The sequence below is a fragment of the Nicotiana tabacum genome, chromosome 23, assembly GCF_000715075.1.
Source record: "Nicotiana tabacum cultivar K326 chromosome 23, ASM71507v2, whole genome shotgun sequence".
Lineage (NCBI taxonomy): Eukaryota > Viridiplantae > Streptophyta > Magnoliopsida > Solanales > Solanaceae > Nicotiana > Nicotiana tabacum.
The window spans coordinates 22,850,938-22,872,215 of record NC_134102.1 but is presented as its reverse complement, the minus strand read 5'-3'; the positions used below and the strand labels follow the sequence as shown (position 1 = coordinate 22,872,215).

Here is a 21,278-nt window from a genome sequence, read left to right as displayed (position 1 = left end):
TTTTGGATAGGGTTGGAAAGAAGGGTCGGGGTGGAGGCTCTAAGTAGACTCAATATGATGGGTTGTACACTTTACAACTCTTGGAATCGACTCTATCAAAAGTGAAATAAAATATTTTCCCCAGTTTCTGATATTGGGTATTTTTGTATTTTTTTTCCTTTCTTTTTTTTTTTCTTTTTTTCTTCTTATTTGGTTGGACTGAACCGTGTAAGGCTGCCTACGTATCCTTTTTTTTAAAGGAATCAGGTCTAACGTAGTTCAAACATCTGACCTAACTATTATTTTTTCATCTTTCTTTTAGCTCTGTTTTTTTCTTTTTTCCTTTTTTTTTTTTCAAAACAAGTTGCCCAACTTCTATTTTCTGGGACATGGACCTTTGACTATTCTATTTTTTTTGTTTCACTTATACTTTCTAAGAGTTACCCCAGTTTGTACTCTTGGGACGTGGACTTTTCTTTTCATTTTTTCTCTTTTTTTTTTCTTTGTTTTTTTTTCTTAGACTTTTGAATCTAAACTTGATTCCAAAAGAGGGTGGTCAAAGAAAATAACACAGGCTCGAAAGGGGTAAAGAAGGGTATAGAGTGTTTGGATAGTAGAAAAAGGGCCTCCCAGCCTCGAGAATGCCAATCATGTTTGCCCTTCACAATCACGACATTGATGCACATGTTGCTTTCTGATCTTTTTCAGTGTAAAGTTTTATGAGCAATACTTTCCTCGCAGTGAATGACCCTTATCAATTTGGGTGACTTTTCTTCGATTTTGTCTTGATGTAGAAGATGCATTTTGCCAATAAACTGATCCATTTCAAGTTGACTGGGATACACCTTCTTTTGAAAAATACTTTCTATCTCTTAGTGCTAAACAGACTTCAACCCGTCCGATTATCCTTAAGCCTGATTTCCTCAATGATTCAAAAGGTAGAGATCCTTAACTATTATGAGCATGACTGCTTTTATTCCATGTAAACTTGGTTCATGCTTATTTTCCAAATGTTTCATGTCTCTATACATCTTCAAAAGTCTCTTTCTCAGTTATCCAATTCAAGACTAAATCAGTTTTCTAAGATCTGACCAAAAATTCCACATGCATGTTATGTCACTAGAACTAGCGTGAAAAGAACTATGCACAAAAATGGACACAAAATGACTGACTGCTTTTTATTGAATAAAGGATAGCAGGGTCCGATAACACAAAAAGAAGACAAAATAAGCTACCATGGCTAAAAGAGGAGTGACTTTCCAGTTGCTAAGCGACATCTTAGCCACACATTCGCACATCAGCATTACTACGACATTTAACCGTTTTGATTGCTTTGGATTCAACACTCAAATTTTGACAATCATCCTGAGCAGGCCATGTCTTATTGCTCAAATCTGGTAAAGTCAACCCCACATTTGTCTCCATTTTTATTTTTCACCGCCAACTTTCCTATTTGCCTCTCTGTGACCTAGGATCAACAACAGTTGTATTTGTTCCATTGGTTGAAAAGATGCTTTTATTTCCGAAGGATCCTGGAATCGCCATTGCAAACCAACAAACCGACCACATTTAACTAGCTTTTTATTTCAAAACAACAAGCATGTTAGAATAAACACTCTCTTTCTTTTTTCCTTTCTCTCTTTTCTCTTTTTTTTGGTTTCTTTCCTTTCTCTTTTTTTTCTTTTTATTTTATGTTTCTTTCCTTTCTCTTTTTTTCTTTTTTTTTTTCATTCGATCGAACCTGATGTGGGTTGCCTATGTATCATGTGGGAACATGAATCAGATCTTGCGTAGTTCGGGAGGATTATGAATAGGTAAATAAGCTAACACTTTTTTTTACTTTTGAAAACACTCAGACAATGAAAGCATTTAGAAAAAGAATATATACTTTTTGCAATTTTGTTTTTGTTAATTTTTCGAAAGAAAGGCTTTTAAAGAGGAAAGAAAATATTTTTGGATTTTTGGTTTTGGTTTTTTTTTTTGATTTTTTTTTTTTGAAATTTTTGAAAGAAAGCCTTCTAAAGAAGAAATAAAATATTTTTTGTATTTTTGATTTATTTTTTTTTAAATTTTGGGAAAAAGACTTCTGAATAAAAAAGGTAGAAAATAGTTTTTTGGATTTTGATTTCATTTGTTTTCTTTTTCTAATGAAAGACTCCTACAAATAAAATATTTTTGGTTTAAAAATTTTCTTATTTTTTATTTGTTTGGGATTTTCTAAAAAAAAGACTCCTAAAGAAGAAATTAAAGGAAACTATTTGTGAATTTTTTAAAAAATGGGGGCCGGAACCGATGAGGTTTGCCTAAGTATCTCACATCTAGTGAGAATCAGACCCGCGTAGTTCTGCCAGGTTTGACGGAACAAAGGAAACAATGACTTTTGAAAATATTTGCTTATTTTCTCTCTTTTCTTTCAAATTTTCGGCAAAGTTTCGAAATGTTTCAAATACCTACCTCACTCTTGTTTTTTTTTTTTTTTGTGATTTTCTTTTTTTTCTTTTTTTGTGATTTTTCTTCCCTATTCTAGAAGCCAGTCAACATGCAAGTCGAAACAAATAAATGCACAAGTAGCAAGTAAAATGCATCAGGATGGTCCTTTAATTTTGGGTACACGTATCCTAGACGGACCCAACCCCTGTGTTGAGTCCACTAGGTCAAATGCACGTGATGCAAGCAAACGTACCTACTAGGGATCCGGCATGAGGCTGTGTTATTCTAAGTTTAAATCCTGGGTGTAGTGTTCTAGACCTGACTTACCCGAGCAGACAACTCGAGCCGGGGGGGAGGGGAGCGTACCGGGAATACAGAAGCTTCACCGGCTTTGAAACTTGTCCGAACCTCATTCTAAAATTAGGATATGACTCTAACAGAAAAGAAGTCACGTGAAGTGCACGCTCCCCAGAAGATTTAGAAGACTCGGAGAAAATGAGGGTTTCGTAGCAGTTTTATATACAGTTCACGGCAATATCAAAGCGGTAAAAAGCGGCATTTAGCATATTAGGCTCAAACACATAAAAATCAGATAATAAACAAAAACCAAGTATAACAGTTATTCTAAGCTCGAATTCTGAACCCTGAACCAGAAGTTCTGGGTTCTTTTCCCCAGCAGAGACGCCAGAGCTGTCACACCTCCTTTTTTTCCGAGGGAGATAGGAGATAGGGGAGTTTTTTCAATTTAAGCGAAATTAATTAAAATGGGATTATTTATTTGATCAGAGTCGCCACTTGGAATAATTTATGGTGCCCCTAGTCACCGGTTTATTTTAAATCCCAAATCGAGAAAATTTGACTCTATTTATGGTCTGAAAACACTGAAGACCGGGTAAGGAGTTCTGTTAAACCAGAAGAAGGTGTGAGGCACTCCCGAGTTCCGTGGTTTTAGCACGGTCGCTTAACAATTAATACTTGGCCTAATTATCTGATTTATTATATATTTAAAACCTATTGTGCATTTTTACTTTTTAATCGCTTTTAATTATTTATGAAATTATTTTTGGAATAAGTCACGATGTCGTACACTTGTCGTTTTGGCACACGTCGCAAGCCGCGCCACATGAAATGCACTCGAGATTTACGACACGCTTATTTTTATTATTGTTAAAAGTTATGGTCGGGTCACATGAAATGCACACCCGAATGGAATTTACGTATCGTGACCATGCCACGTGAACTGTACCCATGGCCACGATAATTTATTTAAATGTGCCTAAAGCAAACTACGATGTTCAAAGATGGTTTCCTACTTTGTGATATTAATGTATGATAATTATAAATTAATAACTACTTTGTGGACATCGTAATTTAATTTCAGTTCTGGTTCGTAAACAAATAAGTGGGCTACAAAACATCATTGGGTCTAGAAGGTCGATTATTCCCTAACTTCCCTTTCAATTCATGATACGAACAATGTAACTCAAACGAAATTACAAACGGCCATCCTAATTATGTTCGTAAGATGCAAGTTAACCGAAATTCAGATTTCCAAGCTAAAGTGAGATTCAATTGGAAATCTCATATTATACAAATAGCCAACCCAACTTAACATTAGTCAGGTTCATGAATATGTTTTAACATGTAGGAGAACAACATAAGCTATCAACGAAATTTTAAGGAGCATAAATTAAAACAACATAATCTTCTCTTTTCAACATTCGTGGCCCCAAGCAAAACAAAAACAAATCGCCATGAAATTAAACAAGTTTAAATCTTCTAATAGACAAACTACTCAGAAAAGGATTCAATCATGTAAAGGCAACAATGAGTCGAAATTTCATAGAGAAAACAGAGGAATTAATTCCTGTTTACAAAGACGGGTTTCTCAAGTGAATACTTGGTTGCACAAAACCAATTCTTAAAAACCAAATGAAAGCGAGATAAGAGAACGTTAAAGCTCAGTAAAATAACAATAGAAACGACAGCAGTCCACGGCTCCAAAACAACTCTAATAGCTCAATCAACTTAGAGATTCCAGGATTATGAACTGAAATTTGAGAAGAGAAGCTTCTTAATTTTCTATGTAACTCATCTTTTTCGTTGTTTTCTTTTTTTGATTTTTTTTTTTTTTGTGTCTTTTTCAAATTTGGATTCAAAATTTTGAAACTGAGTTGGTTGTGACAGCCATTAGAGAGAGTGGCGAGGACTTGAGGGAGATGAGGCTAGCGGCTGTTGAGTGAAGAATGAGAGGAAGAAGGATGCTAGGGTTTTTTTAAGGGGATGGGGTGGTCTGTTCTTTTTCATTTCTCTCTCTCCCTCCTTTAGGGTTTGGAAAAATGGGTGTTTTAAAGATAGGGGGATCCGGTTGGGCCAGGTGGGTCATGAAAATTGAGATTCTAAAAGGATGGGCTTAACAAAACCAATTTGTGTGACTAAACTATTATATATATTTTACTCACTAATTGACTAATGACCTAATTAATTAACTAGCCTAAGAATGCATGTAGAGTTACTAATATATTTTTTGGTATTTTAGTGTTTTACAAATGCAATTGATTATGCAATTAAAATTTAAAAAATATAAGAATTCAATATATTTTTGTATTTTCTTTAGGATTTAAAATACAACTTAAAAATGCATCAAACATGAATACGTACAAAGCAAACTAAGTAAAAATATAGAAAAATAATTTAAAGCTATTTTTTGGATTTTTTAGGATTAATTTATATTAGGGCAAAAATTAGGTGCTCACAGCTGCCCCTCTTTGCTCGGAAACATGAAGAGTTTTCGGGCAAAGATAAAGTGAGCAATTACGAGTAATTTTTGCCCGTTTGGATACTCCATGGGAAGCGTTTTTTGAAAAGTTTAACCGAACCTTGCTTCGTTGGTTGTCTACATATCCTTAGCTATAAAGGAATCAGGTCAGTGTAGTTCTAGAAGTTTAGGTAGCCGGGACTACCGAGAAGCTGTGATTTCACTGTTGTTGCTGTTGTTTACTGCTTGCTGAGCTCCTTATTACACCAAAGTCAAAATGAAAAAGACTAACTAAGCCTATCAGCTACGAGTTACAAGATTCGTATCTACGAGTCTTTTGAAGCGTGAAGAGTCTTCACTGGTTTTTCATGAAGACTCTGATTTGAACCTCGATGCTTGCTAGCTACAGGTGCTAGTTCATTCTTCTTCGGCTAGCCCATATCTTTTCATCTGCTTCTGTAATTTGAATTCACTTCTTTTTTTTTCTTTTTTTTTGGATTGAGACTTCTTCTTTCGGTCATCTCGGACTATCGACTTGCATTATTGAGGCGCGCTTCTGCTACTTCTAACTTGAATTGAATTCTGAAATGACTTCCCCCGTTCTCCAGGTGGGCTCCTGATGGTTCTTGAACTTGAAAATTGAAAGTTGACCCTGTTCTTCAGGCGGGCTCCTGATGCCTCTCTGACTTGACCTTGAAATGAATTCCCTCATTCTCCAGGTGGGCGCCTGGTAATTACTAGAAACTTAAAATGAATTCCCTCATTCTCCAGGTGAGGGCCTGCTAATGCCTTGTACTTGAAATAAATTCCCTCATCCTCCAGGTGGGCACCTGATGACTTAAAACTTTAAATAAATTCCCTCATTCTCCAGGTGGGCACCTGATGACTTAAAACTTGAAATAAATTCCCTCGTTCTCCAGGTGGGCGCCTGATGACTTAAAACTTGAAATAAATTCCCTCGTTCTCCAGGTGGGCGCCTGATGACTTAAAACTTGAAATAAATTCCCTCGTTCTCCAGGTGGGCGTCTGATGACTTAAAACCTGAAATGAATTCCCTCGTTCTCCATGTGGGCGCCTGATGACTTAAAACTTGAAATAAATTCCCTCGTTCTCCAGTGGGCGCCTGATGACTTAAAACTTGAAATAAATTCCCTCGTTCTCTAGGCGGGCGCCTGATACAGACTTGAACTTGAAATGAATTCCCTCGTTCTCCAGGTGGGCACCTGATGCTGACTTAAAACCTGAAATGAATTTTCTCGTTCTTCAGGTGGGCGCCTGATGACTTACACTTGAAATGAATTCCCTCATTCTCCAGGTGGGCGCCTGATGCTGACATAAAACTTGAAATAAATTCCCTCATTCTCTAGGTGGGCGCCTGCTGACTTAAAAACTTGAAATGAATTCCCTCGTTTTCCAGGTGGGCGCCTGATGACTTAAAACTTGAAATAAATTCCCTCATTCTCCAGGTGGGCGCCTGATGACTTAAAATTTGAAATGAATTCCCTTATTCTCCAGGTGGGCGCGTGATGACTTAAAATTTGAAATGAATTACCTCGTTCTCCAGGTGGGCGCCTGCCGCTAACTTAAAACTTGAAATGAATTCCCTCGTTCTCCAGGTGGGCGCCTGATGCTGACTTATAACTTGAAATAAATTCTCTCATTCTCCAGGTGGGTGCCTGCCGCTAACATAAAACTTGAAATGAATTCCCTCGTTCTCCAGGTGGGCGCCTGATGCTGACTTAAAACTTGAAATAAATTCCCTCGTTCTCCAGTTGGGCACCTGATGACTTAAAACTTGAAATAAATTCCCTCATTCTCCAGGTGGGTGCCTGCTGACTTTAAAAACTTGAAATGAATTCCCTCGTTTCCTAGGTGGGTGCCTGATGTTGACTTAATACTTGAAATGAGTTCCCTCGTTCTCCAGGTGGGCGCCTGATGTTGACTTAAAACTTGAAAAAAATTCCCTCATTCTCCAGGTGGGCACCTGCTGACTTTAAAAACTTGAAATGAATTCCCTCATTTTCCAGGTGGGTGCCTGATGTTGACTTAACACTTGAAATAAATTCCTTCGTTCTCCAGGTAGGCGCCTGATGTTGACTTAAAACCTGAAATGAATTCCCTCGTTCTCCAGTTGGGCGCCTGATGACTTAAACTTGAAATAAATTCCCTCTTTCTCCAGGTGGGTGCCTGATACTGCAACAAAATAGACAAAACAAAAGAAACTTTTCTGCCCCAGTTTGCACTAGGAAGATTTGTGAGTTGTTAGCAGAACTATAAATCACCTATGCTATTGATGAATGATGTAATGATGAGAGTAAAATTAAAGACTCGACTAGGATGTGCATCTCCTGTGAGTAAAACCAAGAACATTTCGACTAGAAAATGCATCTGCTAAAAAAAACCTGAATGTCCCAGACTAAGAAGTGCATCTCCTAGTGGTGAAACTTGAATGAACCAAATTAGGAAGTGTGTCTCCTAAAGAAATAAAAATCTGAAAAACCCAAACTAGGAAGTGTGTTTCCTAGATTTGAGATTGAGCTTGCGGAAAACTATAAACTAAGCTTGACTAAACTAAAAACTGACCTTATTCTCCAGGCGGGACCCCTAATTTCAAGAAAACTAAAGATTGATAACTTAAGAAAACTGAAAATTGACCCTTTCTTTTTTCTTTTTTTTAAAATCTAGACTTCCCTTTTTTTTTAACTTATTATCCTAGGAAAAAATTCATTAGACTAGGTTTTAGTCTTAGGAGAAAGATTCATCAGACTAAGATTTTGATCCTAGGAGAAAATTTATCAGACTAGGTCTCTTTTCTTTTTCTTTTTTGGTATCTTAGGAGAAAGATTCATCAGACTAAGATTTCTATCCTAGGAGAAAGTTCATCAGACTAGGTTTTCAATCTTAGGAGAAAATTCATCAGACTATGTCTCTTTTTTATTATCTTAGGAGAAAGATTCATCAAACTAAGATTTCGATCCTAGGAGAAAATTCATCAAACTAGGTTTTCTATCTTAGGAGAAAGATTCATCAGACTAAGATTTTTGTCCTAGGAGAAATTTCATCAGACTAGGTCTTTTTCTTTGTTATCTTAGGAGAAAGATTCATCAGACTAAGACGTTTATCCTAGGAGAAACTTCATCAGACTAGGTTTTCTATCTTAGGAGAAAGATTCATTAGACTAAGATTTTGATCCTAGGAGAAAGTTCATCAGACTAGGTCCTTTTTTTTATGGTATCTTAGGAGAAAGATTCATCAGACTAAGATTTTGATCCTAGAAGAAAGTTTATCAAACTAGGTTTTCTATCTTAGGAGAACAATTCATCAGACTAAGATTTTTATAGGGAGAAAATCCATTAGACTAGGACTTTTATCCTAGGAGGAAAAATGTGAAGAGCAATGGAAACATTTTATTCATACTAGTAAGACAAATAAAGGCAAAGATTTGAGAAACTTCCTTTTGTTGGATCTTATCTTCTTCTTTTTTTGTTCTTTCTTTTCTTCTCTTTTTTTTTGTTTTTTAACCAACTTCCTTGCACTGCTTTGTTCCTGTTTCAAACAAAGAAAATTTTGCCAGTTTTAAAAGTGGTGATCGGTTTGTGACCTTGAGTCTTGGGCAGCTTGGCTTTTGCTCAATCAGCTTGAGTCAGTTTCATGAAACTTTTTGCTCTGCATCAACCCTGATTGTTTCACACTCAGTACCATTTGTATTTGTAGCTCAATCAGCCTTATCTCAAAAAGAGATATCTTTTCTTGGATAACCTTTTCTGATATCTTGAATGACTTTGCTTTTGGAGCAATTTGTCTATCAGAGAGAATCACAACTGGTAAGAGCCTTTTGCACGATGTGCACACTTCATAGTAATTGTTCGGTACTACAGAGAATCTCTGATTAACCTTGAAGTTATCTTTGCTTGCTTTACCCGAATAGGCTGACATCTTTTGGGGGGAAGCCTTTGCGTGAATCCTCAAGGCATGTTGACAGTAACAACTAAGTGTGCTGGCCAAATTTACTTTGTGCAACTGAAAAGCTGGTAGCAGATTTTGAAATCTTTTCTTACTTATTTTGACAAGGACTGACTCAGAGTGAAGGGACACGATGGTGCAAAGAAACAGTATTAACAAGAAGTGCCCCTGTCGGGAAGGACAGAAGGAAGAGTTTTTTTTTTCAATAGCTAGCCTTAATGATCATGACATGCATTTTGGACTTAACGGTCTAATCTATCAAACTGACCAAATCTTCCCTTTTACCATTCTTATGATTTTGAAGTCGGGCTTGTTCGTGCCAATCCTTTGCATCAGCTTCACGACTCACTATTGACTAATGGTGCCCCGAGGAATTTTCACCAACAAGTCTCTCTCATTTATTTATCTCTGCTTACTGTCGCCTTACAGTGCCCGTGAGGGTTTTCACTAGTAAGACTCTCTCATTCTTTCTTCTTTATTTTTCTTTTTCTTTTGCTTTCTAGTGTGAGCAAATTGACAGTGTTCTATGCATGTGACAACTGTTGCTCATTGCATGCGTCTCTTAGCATTCTTGAAGGCATATCGGGAGGTCTTTATTTGGAAGATTTTTGGATAGGGTTGGAAAGAAGGGTCGGCGTGGAGGCTCTAAGTAGACTCAATATAATGGGTTATACACTTTACAACTCTTGGAATCGACTCTTTCAAAAGTGAAATACAATTTTTGCCCCAGTTTCTGATACTGGGTATTTTTGTATTTTTTTTCCTTTCTTTTTTTTTTTCTTTTTTTCTTCTTATTTGGTTGGACTGAACCGTGTAAGGCTGCCTATGTATCCTTTTTTTTTTAAAGAAATCAGGTCTAACGTAGTTCAAACATCTGACCTAACTATTATTTTTTCATCTTTCTTTTAGCTCTGTTTTTTTCTTTTTTCCTTTTTTTTTTCAAAACAAGTTGCCCAACTTCTATTTTCTGGGACATGGACCTTTGACTATTCTATTTTTTTTGTTTCACTTGTACTTTCTAAGAGTTACCCCAGTTTGTACTCTTGGGACGTGGACTTTTCTTTTCATTTTTTCTCTTTTTTTTTCTTTGTTTTTTTTCTTAGACTTTTGAATCTAAACTTGATTCCAAAAGAGAGTGGTCAAAGAAAATAACACAGGCTCGAAAGGGGTAAAGAAGGGTATAGAGTGTTTGGATAGTAGAAAAAGGGCCTCCCAGCCTCGAGAATGCCAATCATGTTTGCCCTTCACAATCACGACATTGATGCACATGTTGCTTTCTGGTCTTTTTCAGTGTAAAGTTTTATGAGCAATACCTTCCTCGCAGTGAATGACCCTTATCAATTTGGGTGACTTTTCTTCGATTTTGTCTTGATGTAGAAGATGCATTTTGCCAATAAACTGATCCATTTCAAGTTGACTGGGATACACCTTCTTTTGAAAAATACTTTCTATCTCTTAGTGCTAAACAGACTTCAACCCGTCCGATTATCCTTAAGCCCGATTTCCTCAATGATTCAAAAGGTAGAGATCCTTAACTATTATGAGCATGACTGCTTTTATTCCATGTAAACTTGGTTCATGCTTATTTTCCAAATGTTTCATGTCTCTATACATCTTCAAAAGTCTCTTTCTCAGTTATCCAATTCAAGACTAAATCAGTTTTCTAAGATCTGACCAAAAATTCCGCATGCAAGTTATGTCACTAGAACTAGCGTGAAAAGAACTATGCACAAAAATGGATACAAAATGAGTGACTGCTTTTTATTGAATAAAGGATAGCAGGGTTCGATAACACAAAAAGAAGACAAAATAAGCTACCATGGCTAAAAGAGGAGTGACTTTCCAGTTGCTAAGCGACATCTTAGCCACACATTCGCACATCAGCATTACTACGATATTTAACCATTTTGATTGCTTTGGATTCAACACTCAAATTTTGACAATCATCCCGAGCAGGCCATGTCCTATTGCTCAAATCTGGTAAAGTCAACCCCACATTTGTCTCCATTTTTATTTTTCACCGCCAACTTTCCTATTTGCCTTTCTGTGACCTTGGATCAACAACAGTTGTGTTTGTTCCATTGGTTGAAAAGATGCTTTTATTTTCGAAGGATCCTGGAATCGCCATTGCAAACCAACAAACCGACCACATTTAACTAGCTTTTTATTTCAAAACAATAAGCATGTTAGAATAAACACTCTCTTTCTTTTTTCCTTTCTCTCTTTTCTCTTTTTTTTTTTGTTTCTTTCCTTTCTCTTTTTTTTTTCTTTTTATTTTTTGTTTCTTTCCTTTCTCTTTTTTTCTTTTTTTTTTTCATTCGATCGAACCTGATGTGGGTTGCCTACGTATCATGTGGGAATATGAATCAGATCTTGCGTAGTTCGGGAGGATTATGAATAGGTAAATAAGCTAACACTTTTTTTTACTTTTGAAAACACTCAGACAATGAAAGCATTTAGAAAAAGAATATATACTTTTTGCAATTTTGTTTTTGTTAAATTTTCGAAAGAAAGACTTTTAAAGAGGAAAGAAAATATTTTTGGATTTTTGGTTTTTTTTTTTTGAAATTTTTGAAAGAAAGACTTCTAAAGAAGAAATAAAATATTTTTTGTATTTTTGATCCCTTTTTTTTGAATTTTGGGAAAAAGACTTCTGAAAAAAAAAAGGTAGAAAATATTTTTTTGGATTTTGATTTCATTTGTTTTCTTTTTCTAATGAAAGACTCCTACAAATAAAATATTTTTTGGTTTAAAAATTTTCTTATTTTTTATTTGTTTGGGATTTTCTAAAAAAAACAGACTCCTAAAGAAGAAATTAAAGGAAACTATTTGTGATTTTTTTTTAAAATGGGGGCCGGAACCGATGAGGTTTGCCTATGTATCTCACATCCGGTGAGAATCAGACCCGCGTAGTTCTGCCAGTTTTGACGGAACAAAGGAAACAATGACTTTTGAAAATATTGGCTTATTTTCTCTATTTTTTTTAAAATTTTCGGCAGAGTTTCGAAATGTTTCAAATACCTACCTCACTCTTATTTTTTTGGGTGTGTGATTTTTTTTTTTCTTTTTTTGCGATTTTTCTTCCCTATTCTAGAAGCCAGTCAACATGTAAGTCGAAACAAATAAATGTACAAGTAGCAAGTAAAATGTATCAGGATGGTCCTTTAATTTTGGGTACACCTATCCTAGACGGACCCAAACCCTCTGTTGAGTCCCCTAGGTCAAATGCACGTGATGCAAGCAAACGTACCTACTAGGGATCCGGCATGAGGCTGTGTTATTCTAAGTTTAAATCCTGGGTGTATTGTTCTAGACCTGGCTTACCCGAGCGGACAACTCGAGCCAAATGGGGGCAGCGTACCGAGAATACAGAAGCTTCACCGGCTTTGCAACTTGTCCGAACCTCATTCTAAAATTAGGATATGACTCTAACAGAAAAGAAGCCACGCGAAGCGCACGCTCCCCAGAAGATTTAGAAGACTCAGAGAAAATGAGGGTTTCGTAGCAGTTTTATAAACAGTTCACTGCAATATCAAAGCGGTAAAAAGAGGCATTTAACATATTAGGCTCAAACACATAAAAATCAGATAATAAACAAAAACCAAGTATAACAGTTATTCTAAGCTCGAATTCTGAACCCTGAACCAGAAGTTCTGGGTTCTTTTTCCCAGCAGAGTCGCCAGAGCTGTCACACCTCCTTTTTCCCGAGGGGGATAGGAGATAGGGGAGTTTTTCCAATTTAAGCGACATTAATCGAAATGGGATTATTTATTTGATCAGAGTCGCCACTTGGAATAATTTATGGTGTCCCAAGTCACCGATTTATTTTAAATCCCAAATCGAGGAAATTTGACTCTATTTATGGTCTGCGAACACAGAGGGGTGATTTACAAATAGGGGTATCAATTCGCACCTGACTGTGATAGCCCTCTCGATACCTTATTGGAGCTTTGTAACTAGTGGCCGGTATAAATAATAATACGTCTACGTATAAAATAATATGGCACCCGAAACCTTCAAATCCTAGATTCGCCTCTGCCCCACAAAGTTTTTACCCTTTAAGCTTTTAAGACTACAAGTTTCAAAAGTTTTTTCTTTTTTTTTTTAAATTCTGTGCCGAGTCAAACTATTTTATCTAAATTGAAACGGAGAGAATACAATATATTAGTCAAACTACTGAAATTCATGCTAAGTCAAAAGTGTTATGCAAGACGAGATGGAAGAAGAAATTTTTTCCCGAAAATTTCTTGTTTCCTGCTATTTGATTTACTAGATCTTATTTGTAAGTTATCTCATGTTTGCTTTTGGCCATAAATATATCTCAGCGAATTATACGTCTAATGAATTTATTTTATCTACGTGTTCGAAACTGCAAAGTGCAAACGTAGAACAAGGGGAATTTGAGGAAATGAGGTGAAAGAGAGAGACTGCTGGCAAGGTGGGGCCCAACAGACACTTGTCAAAATAGAAGGTGCCCTCACACAACTATTGTGGGTTGTGTCTCACCAGAATAAAACTTTCAGACACCAATCATAGATTTTGTTGTTAAAAGGAAACAGAAAACAGCAACAGTTATTTACTATTTTTTGGACAGTGATTTGTCACTGATTGTTGCACTACTTAACAGAATAAAGTTATGAGTTTTGTGATGCATTATTGTAGATGTTGATCCGAAAATTATTTCTTTCATATAATTATGGGCTTTTAACACATTTCTCCGGTTGCCGAAATAATTACAATCGTTAGTATGTATAAAAACAATATATTGATTATATATATTTCTATTGTACATTAATATATAAAAATTATATATTCGTCAACTATCTATATTATTATAAAAGCATGAATACAATGTCGGTTTACAAAAATAACCTTATAATATTAAGTATAATAACTCATAATAAAATGACATAATCGGAATTGTAGATATTAGCCTTATAATCTTATTAGTTTTGTGACATAATACTACACGGTAGGGATCCTACATAATTACCTTTAGGAATCCTATTAGTATAATTACATTCGGGCTGTCTAATTATATAAAATTAAAAAAGTAAATATCTTTAGTCATGTAATCCTCTAACTTTTAGGATATAATTCTTAAAAATTCCTATTACTAATTTAATTTGAAAACGTATTATAACGTCATATTACTAATTTAATTTGAGAATGTATTATATTATCCAAATCCATTTAGAAAAAGAAGAGCCTATATTATTATAAAAATATAAATACAATATTAATATACCAAAATAGCCCTAAAATATTAAGCGGAAGAACTCATAGGGAAAGGACATAACTGCAATAACCTATTTTTTGGACTACAATATCTTCTTTGCTAATTTTTAATATTTAAGATTTAAAATTAATAAAATTTTATCTATTAAATTCTTATTAAAAATATGTATGAAGGTTTAGTAAAATTAATTTCATAAGAACCATCCGTATTGGCAATACATTAACACTCCATAATGTTTAATACTATGAAAAAATAAAATAATATTAAATGAACCATAAAGAGTTGAAACTGAGAAAAAAATACTCCCATGATAATATATTTTTATATTATATTTGAACTATCTTTTTACTTAAATAATAATTTTTAAAACAATTTTTCATGTAATATTGAAAAATACCCATTTATTAAACAACAACTAAGAAAATATTTAAGAGTATAAATGTGTGAGAAAGAGAAAAAAATGGTTGGTAAGAGTCAATACCACTAATATTTCTACAAACATAACGATCTAAAAGTGAAATGTCATATTAATCTTTTACTCTTTGAAAATAAAATTTATGGTAGATAAAATTATTATCAAGATTAAATATTCAAAATAAGAGATGAACTAATATTAAGATCTGAATCAACATAGAATAAATTATTTTTTATGTTAAAACTAAATAATTAAATATTTTAATTAATTATTTAGCAAGAGAATCCATTTCAATTATTTTTTAAATTCATCATATGAGTAAAATTCTTATTCAAGTTAAAAAAATCTTTGAGTACATAAATTTATTACATAAAAAGAGCGTTAGAACACAAAGTAAAAAAATGTTAGTATATTATTAAGAATCAAAATGCTATACAAGTGTGTCAGGAAGCACAATCAAAGCTAAATCCTAATCAAGAACAAGCTTTCAAGATTATATTATAAAGAGTCGACTCTGGTATAATGTGATTATTCGTTGCAGATGCCTCCGGGGAAATTAAAATAATATTTCTATGTCATGCATTACTTGCAAATATCATATTAAGAGGCATGACACTGTTAGCAATAATGGCAACTGGTGTACCAACAACGATTTTATTGTGAGGCCACCCACTTTAGATTTGATGTACCTTTTCAAACAACCTAAATAACCATCACAAATAAATCAAAGCAGAGCAATGGTGCTAAATTTATAAGAAAAACAAAATTGATAATATGGGATGAAGCACTTATGGCTAAGTGTCAAACGATCGAAATAATTGCCCGAAATTCTAGAGATATATTGGATATTAATGAACTGTTTGGTGAAAAATTAGCGGTTTGGGAGGTGATTTATGTCAAGTACTACCCGTAGTTCCAAAATTGACAAAAGCAGAGACTGTAAAAGCTAACTTGCCAAAGTTATACTTCTGGCCTCAAATGAAAAAGATTCAACTGACAAGAAATATAAAGTAAGAACAGATCCAGTATTCAGTGTCTTCTTGCTTCTTGTCGGAAACGAAGAAGAGCATCCAATAAAAGATGATTTGGTTCTTCCTGAACACTTGGTTATCAATCTCAATGGTAATGGTAGCGCATTTAATAAGAGAAATATTTCTATCATTAGATTAAAATACAATTTATGCAAATCACATGATAGAATTAAAAAGATATCTTAGCTAGCAGAAATGAATATGTTGATCAACTAAATAAAAGGTTGATTGCAAAATTTTACAGTAAAAACAAAGTGTTTTTCAGTTTTTGACTCATCAGAAAATAATACCAATAATTACTACCACGAAGAATACTTGAATACTTTAATACCAAATGGCCTTCTACCCTACATGTTTGTTATCAAGTTTATTATTTTTTACGTATGTTAGTGTCACCGTATATATAATAGACTAAGTTAAATTGATTTTCCATTGTATATAGGTTAATTTTGAAGAAAAGTATGCTCGTCATGCTACTGAAAAACATAGATACGCCGAATAGCTTATGTAATAGCACACATATGGTATATAAAAGTCTTGACAATAACGTCATACATGCAAAAATTATGATACTTATCAATGTGCTTCTAAGTATATTCTTATTCCTGAATTCGACTTTCGTCTTTCGAAACTAAGGAATATCCTTTTAAATTTGTGTGAAAATAATTTTTAGTATGTTTATGTTTTGCAAAATATAATAAATAAAGCACGAGACAAACATTCTAAATATTGGACTATATTTACCGCAATATGTTTTCTTGCACGAACAATTGTATGTTGTACTTTCAAGAGGGATATCAAGATCTACAATAAGAGTTCTGGTTAAGGTAGAACAACCAACGCATTAGGAAGAAACATACACACAAAAATATTGTCCACAAAGAAGTGTTCGTCAAGATACCATCACATTAAATACTTTCAAACTATAATACATAATTATGTAACTAACATGACAAAATTGATCAATTGATCATTTGTGTAAGTTTTGATGATGTCCTTTTATTTTAAATTCATGTATTATGCTAATGTAATAATATTTTTCGGCATTTAGATGATTGTTCTATTATTATACATAAAAAAAATTTCATTAATTAAATTTTATTATTTCTTCATATAAATAAATATTTAAATTATCACATGTCATTATTAACGTGCAACGCACGTTCATAGATACTAGTTATTTTAAAAGTGACTACATTGTAGTTTATGGTATGAAAAGATAAAAAAGTATATGTACAAATCTTTGTATGGTATGGTATTATGATGGTCTAAAACTAAAAGAACCAACCGGAAAAACACAATTAACCGGTTATATTATACGTTAACATACAAAAAATATATATATGCCGATTATTATTTTAGGAGCCAGTTGTATTATGTAAAATCTCTTCATTGATAATGAATTTTACGGATCGCTTCTTTTCAAAGTCTGGATCAACTTATAACGTAATATGAATTATTTATATAGTGATTAATAATGAAAAAGTTGTAATACAAAGCTGTTATACAATGAGTAATTATACATGAAACTATATGGGGATTGCTTAATTACTAAAAGAATTACGTAATTACTACATTTATGTATTTAAATACTTTTAACTTTGTCTTTGCTATATTTTATCTTGCGTAGAATAATATAATACATAAATAAATGCATGTGTGAGTTAATACTGGCCGCCCTAAGTTACATTAATTATGTAGTGTTTTTCTCAATCCAACCAAACATTATATACTAGAGCAAAAACTTAAATCAGTGCTATATTATATGTGAGTTAAAATGAATTCGGTTACAAACGTACACATGAACCATAAGCAGAGCTAGCCTATTAGATGCGGGTTTAGCTAAACACAATTCACTTATACTTAAACAATATATTTATACTAAAAAATATATTAAATATATATAAACATTTAATGACAAAATTAGTAACTAAGACATACGATGAAATTGAAGTATTAGACTAAGAATTGTAGGACTTTACCCCAAAAAGGAAGCCCTTTCAAAAATTCTCAATGGCCAGAGAAAAACCCAGGCCAAAGAGGGGGTTTGGAAATAGTTTTCAACCAGCAATAGACGCGCCTCGGTTAGAACCTCACTAGCTGCGTCATTGCCCCAAGCGCAAAGATGATTTAGACTTGTTTTCAACATTCGGTTTTATATTAAAACTTCAGTTGCCTTTCTTTCTTGAATGGTAGCCGATGTGGGCATTTTCGGCAACTTTAATTATAGTATTTCTATTTTACCTTTAAGAAGAAAACTAAAAGGATAATTTTGATAATTCAACTTATATGTCAAATCTATTTTTAATTTTTAAACTCCGTACTACACATAAAATGAGATGCAAAGAATATATACTTTCACATTAAGCAGAAAAAATTGTCAAATATTGCGTGAGTATCTTGAGCTAGAATCATAAAACTTTAATCATAGTCAAAATAAACTTTTCATGTGGCTTAATGTGTCTCATACGAAGGTTAAAAAAATTCTAATATAATCTCTTTTACTTTTTTTCCGCTGCATTAATTTTATTACTGAGCTCCTGTAAAAAAGACCATATAACTAAAATGTATTATTATTATTATTATTATTATTATTGTTATTATTATTATTATTATTATTATTATTATTATTATTATTATTATTATTATTATTATTATTATTATTATTATTATTATTATTATTATTATTATTATTATTATTATTATTATTATTATTATTGAACAAATACTACTATCTAACTAGCTATAGACGTTAGGCAACAATAGCCTCTCCTGGTTTTAGATTTAATCTTGCGATTCTGTGGTTCAAATTGTGTCTTTTAGTAACCAATTAGCTATATATCTATAGTAGGGATAATTCTTAATATTAGCTAAGCTTGTCACATTTATGATTTTCGAAGATTCTCAGAGTTTCTTAAGATAATAGAGTACAAAATGAATCTTTTGATTCAAAAGATCATGTATAATCACTTCAATACTTATGATTGTTTTTTATTTTAGACGACTAAGAAAATAACTATCATGTGTTACTAAAAATATTCTCTCATAATAATATATTAATTGATTAAATGTTTGTCAGTTTGTTCAATTTTTACTAAATATATGTTCACTAATCAAAACTTTATTTATAACTTTAACAAAGTAATATTGAAATAATATTCATATAACAAAAATATCCGAGAAAACCGAAAAAACTGATAAAACCAAACCAATTTAAACCGATATAGTACTTGGTTTGGTTTGGTTTTTGATAAAAAAAAACGAACCAACTCGATCCATGCAGAGGCGGATGTAGCTTACTAGTTACGGGTTCAACTGAACCCATAACTTTCGACGCGGAGTAAAAATTTATATGTAAAAATTTATTAAAATTGCAAAAATAGTAGATATGAACCCATAACTTTAAAAATATAATGAGTTCAATATTAAAAATCTTAAAATTGAACCCATAGAATTTAAATTCTAGATCCGCCCCTGGATCCATGTACACTCATAGTTTCTTATTGTTGTAGGGGGAAATGGTCAAATTTACTTATTGACTTCAAATTTTTATTTATTTATCCGCCGTTCAAATTTTCGAATAAATTTATCCTAGTTGTAGCCATTGGATCGCATATACCCCTCCCTCTAAGGAAGCAATGGTCCCACAGTAAATACATAGTCAAATTTGATCCTTTTCTATTTTTAAAATTTTCAATTAAGTTATACTTGTACTTTCAATTTTCTTATTGTTTGACTTTTTTATTTATTTATGAAAATCTCCCGGTCTTTTTATAATAAATTTCAAGCACTGCATTTCATTTGGCCCTTTTCCATTGTTTAGATATCTCTTATTCTTAAATTTCGTCTAATTAAATGATACTACCAAACAGATTGAAGATTATCATATAAGATTTGTGGTTATCGCTAGCTTAATAAAGTGTGATGTGATTTGACCATCTCGCATACAATTATTCTGAGGAGAAAAGCTTAAAATGGGCCCCTAAGTGCTAAAACGTTGTAAACATGTTTCCACCGCTTTTCTTCCACATTTGCTTTCCAGTATACTTTCTTGGTTTTAAGAAAATAACAACCTCATATATAGATAATTCAATACACAAAATATTTTGCATTCCACCGAGATTCGAGGAAGGACTGCACCCCAAGAAGTGTAATGTTGACAGTTTACCTTAATATAAGTATTAATGACGGCTTTCATGATTCGAACTCGTGACCTATAGATCCTACAACAAGTACTATCAAATACAACCCTTTAATTAATATGTACTCCCTTCGTTCAATTTATGTGAATATAACTTTTTTAGTAGTATAAAAAAGAATAATTTCTTTCTAAATTCAAACATAGTTTGTGTATTAATTTTAAACTTTCTAATTTATTATTGATGAGAAACTTTTATAAATACACAAATATTATGTCATATTTAAGATCATAAATTTTAAATTTATTTATTTATTTCTTAAACTCCATATCTAATCATATAAATAAAATAAAAAAAAGAGCGTCAAAAAGTCATAGAAAAAATATAGTTTGACGCTGCAGATAACGATGATGCTATTAAAATATAACAAAAAGAAATAATGATAAGATATGAAATAATCGTTAACGGATATACAAAAGTTAATATTCTGCTTTATGCTTTTGCCTGATTTCGCTGCGAGAAGACTTGCTAGATGATGATTTTGTATACCTTTGTGTCACTCAAAAGGTATTGGTGACATCTTCAAGTAAATCTGTCCACTGACCCAATGTAAGAAGCCCTATTTATATATGGACATATTGTGGTTTTTTTATATATAAAATTTTAATTAAGCATATATCCTCTCGAGTTGATGGTCTTTCGAAAATAACTTTTCAGTCTCTCCAAGATATGAGGGTAAGGTCTGCATACATTATTATCATTTTTAGACCTTGCTTACGGGATATCACTAAATTTATTATTGTTGTTGTAATTGGTCATATGGACAGTAATAAAAATCCGAAAGGCATATCAGAAAAGGTCCGGGCTTTTTCATCACTAACTTCAGCTGCCCAATAGCTCTTAATTTCTACGTGGACCGAGTTTTGAGAAGTCATCATCGTGATTGTCACTGATTTGGCTTGAGATGCGTATGTCTGAAAGTTCAAATAAAATGTCTGAAATTTACTTGCATAACTAATATGCCAAATTTTATATAAATTTTGTAACTTCGTACCTGAATTTTCTTAACTTCAATTGTATGTGTCTGAAGTTGATTCGCTAAACTCATTAAATTTATAAATTTCGGATATGCCTTAAATAAAGACCCCAAATCTAGGAAAAAAGACACAGTATAACTGCTTTCAAAATAATAATCGAAATATATATATTTTTTGCATATATATATTCTGTATGTTATATACAAAAATTATACGAATTTTATATTTTTTTTTGACTACCGAATGTTAATAATTTTTTTTTTTGCGCGGGCTAAAAGCGAAAAAAA

At 32.9% G+C, this 21,278-nt stretch overlaps 1 non-coding gene across 1 annotated transcript; it reads right to left on the bottom strand.

Annotated features, from left to right (window-relative positions):
- Nucleotides 1-17,789: 17,789 nt before the first annotated feature.
- Nucleotides 17,790-17,942, bottom strand: LOC142177678 (U4 spliceosomal RNA). Its single transcript, XR_012706246.1, has one exon. It is a non-coding gene; the product is annotated as a U4 spliceosomal RNA (small nuclear RNA).
- Between the last annotated feature and the right edge of the window lie 3,336 nt (nt 17,943-21,278).